Source organism: Otolemur garnettii, unplaced genomic scaffold (genome assembly GCF_000181295.1).
Source record: "Otolemur garnettii isolate 467f Iridium unplaced genomic scaffold, OtoGar3 scaffold00022, whole genome shotgun sequence".
NCBI classification, from domain to species: Eukaryota; Metazoa; Chordata; class Mammalia; order Primates; family Galagidae; genus Otolemur; species Otolemur garnettii.
In genome coordinates, this window is record NW_003852417.1 from 22,699,961 (window position 1) to 22,703,148 (window position 3,188).

A 3,188-nucleotide genomic window follows, 5' to 3' on the forward strand; every position below is an offset into this window, starting at 1 on the left:
TTTAGAAGCCTGTACTTTTTCATATGAGTCAAGTATTAATATATAACATTTCAGAAAAAAGAAAGGTGTAATTTAGGCTCATGTAGAGCTTTACTAATATCGAAGGCATAAAAGAAGCTGGATATCTCATTTTACAGTATTAAAAATGTTAATAAATTCCACTCAGTATAGTTACATATGGGTGTTAGAAATATGGGTTTTTTGTTTGTTTTTTTTTTGAAGTTTTTGGCCCAGGCTGGGTTTGAACCTGCCACCTCTGGTGTGGGGGCTGGCGCCCTACTCCTTTGTGCCACAGGCGCCACCCAGAAATATGTTTTAACACAGAACACTAATAGGTAATATTAAACTAGAAATTAATGAGAATTGATTTATACATATAAGTAAAATTAAATGTATTAAATGAATTCATTGAAATGTATCAATGAATGGGTGCTGATTTATTAGATTTGTATAGTAATGGCAAATAAAGTAGATCAATATACTATATTTCATCAAATATTAGATATGAACAGTTATAAAACAATTATTTTAGGGCCAGACATGTTGGCTAACACCTGTAATCCTAGCATTCTGAGAGGCCAAGGTGGGTGGATTGCTTGAGCTCCTGAGTTCAAGACAAGCCTGAGCAACAGCAAGACCCTGTCTCTACTAAAAATAGATAAACTGGCTCGATACCCATAGCTCAGTGCTTAGGACGCCAGCCACATGTACCATGGCTGATAGGTTTGTACCCAGCCTGGGCCTGCTAAAACAGTAATGATGACAGCAACAACAAAATATTTGGGCATAGTCCCAGCCTACTTGGGAGGGCTGAGGAAAGAGAATCACCTGAGCCCAAGAGTTTGAGGTTGCTGTGAGCTATGACGCCGCAGCACTCTATCAAGGGAGACATACTGAGACTCTTGTCTCAAAAAAAAAATTATACATTCTCAAGAAAAAGAAAGATGCTGTCAATTCAACTGCATTACACCATAAATAGTAAGACTCATCTTAATAACAAGGTTATTAAAATATGAAAAGTATACTTCTTAAAATTGATGAACTATAATAAAGGTTTCAGAAATTTGTAATCATTTTTTAAGGGTAAAATTTTCAAAAATTAATACCCAGACACAATAAATTAATTTTTATGGTTTCTTGTTATTAATGGATCTCAGCCATATTTGTAGTATATGTTTAGTTTTTTATATATGATTTTAAAGAAAAATTTTATAATTTATAATTCAAACTTTAGTAGTATATTCCTGGCCTCGGTGTGATGCTTCACATCTATAATTCCCACTTTAGGAAGCCAAGGTGGGAGGATTTCTTGAGCCCAGGACCAGCCTGAGCAACATAGACCCCCATCACTACAAAATATTCTTTTAAAATTAGCTGGACATGGTGCAGTGCACATAGCGGCACACACATATCCCCAGCTACTCAGGAGGCTGAGATGGGAAGATTGCTTGTGCCAGGAGTCTGAGGTTACAGTGAGCTATGATCATGTGTTACAGAGTAAGACCTCATCTCTTTTTTTTTTTTTTTGAGACAGAGTCTCATTATGTTGCCCTGGGTAGAGTGCTGTGGTGTCACAGCTCACAGCAGTCTCCAACTCTTGGGCTTAAGTGATTCTCTTGCCTCAGCCCCCCAAGTAGCTGGGACTATAGGCACCCACCACAATGCCAGGCTATTTTTTTGTTGCAGTTGTTTAGCTGACCCAGTCTGGGTTTGAACCCACCACCCTCTGTATATGTGCCTGGCCCTGTAACCATTGTGCTACAGGCACCGAGCCAAGACCTCATCTTTTATTTAAAAAAACAAAAAGGGCTTGGCACCCATTGCTCAGTGGGTAGGGCTCTGGCCACCTACACCAAGGCAGGCAGGTTCAAACCCTACCTGGGCCTGCTAAACAACAGTGACAACTACAACAATAACAACAAAAAAATAGCTGGGCATTGTGGCAGGCGCCTGTAGTCCCAGCTACCTGGCAGGCTGAGGCAGGAGAATCGCATAAGCCCGAGAGTGAGAAGTTGCTGTGAGCTGTGATACCACAGCATTCTACCAAGGGTGACATACCGAGATTTTTGTCTCAAAAAAAAAAAAAAAAGATTATATTTTTGACTACAGAGACTCACTTAATTGGCTGGCTTTATCCAGTCACTCCAATTTCAAAATCAACTAAATCATTAGCTTTAGTGGAAATGCTAAATTCTTCCTGATTTCTTGAATCCAGAGTGAGGTTAGCAGACTGTAAGAACTTTGTCCTGACACATGGGAAGTATACTTAGGGCATTAGCCAAATCTCTTGATTGCAGCCATCAAACTCCCACTGGACGCATCTTAGGGGGCAATTGGGTAGAGGATCCTTAATTTTCAGGTTTGAGGGTGTTTCATGGAATCAGAGGGCAGAGGTTTAGCTAGGCCTGAAGACTAGAGCACTATAAGACTCTAACTCAGCCTGTCTTGTCTCTGTTTCCCTGTGCATGGATTCGCTTGAGCCACCTTCTTTCTGTAGAGATGATGTTTCTCTGTCCAAAGTCTAGGGATACAAGTATACGAGTATAGATATTGTACTTACCTTTTTTGTTTTTTTTTGAGACAGAGTCTTACTATGTCGCCCTCAGTAGACATCACAGCTGTGATGGCATCACAGCTCACAGCAACCTCAAACTCTTGGGCTTAAGTGATTCTCTTGCCTCAGCCTCCCTAGTAGCTGTGACCACAGGCGCCTACCACAATGCACGGCTATTTGTTGTTATTGTTATTGTTGTCATTGTTGTTTAGCAGGCCCTGGCCTGCTAAAGATTATAAAATATCTTGACTTTGATATGTTCAGGATCCATATGATAGGAGTATGTAATAAGATTGCTTTTCATCAAATTGTTTTTCCTAATTAAACCTACTTCATTGGGTCTAAAACAGATAGTTGTCACTTGAATTTCATACTGTAATTGGTGTAGTGAATCTCCATGCTACTTGGAAAATTAACATAATTTTATCTCATCCAGAATATTGTCAGTGTTATTAATATTTAGTTTAACTTTTAACAATGATTAAATAAAGCTTATCAAGTTAAAATTTATTGTATTTGCCTAGAATAAAATATATTACCATTATTGGCTCAGCACCTGTGGCTCAAGCAGCTAAGGCGCCAGCCACATACACCTGAGCTGGCAGGTTTGAATCAAACAACAATGACGGCTACA

The 3,188-nt window shown here is 39.2% G+C and overlaps 1 protein-coding gene across 1 annotated transcript in view; it reads left to right on the forward strand.

The window, feature by feature from the left end:
* The window catches only part of SLC30A6 (solute carrier family 30 member 6), a 57,470-nt gene that overhangs the window by 22,354 nt on the left and 31,928 nt on the right, over window positions 1–3,188 (forward strand). The window lies entirely within an intron of this gene.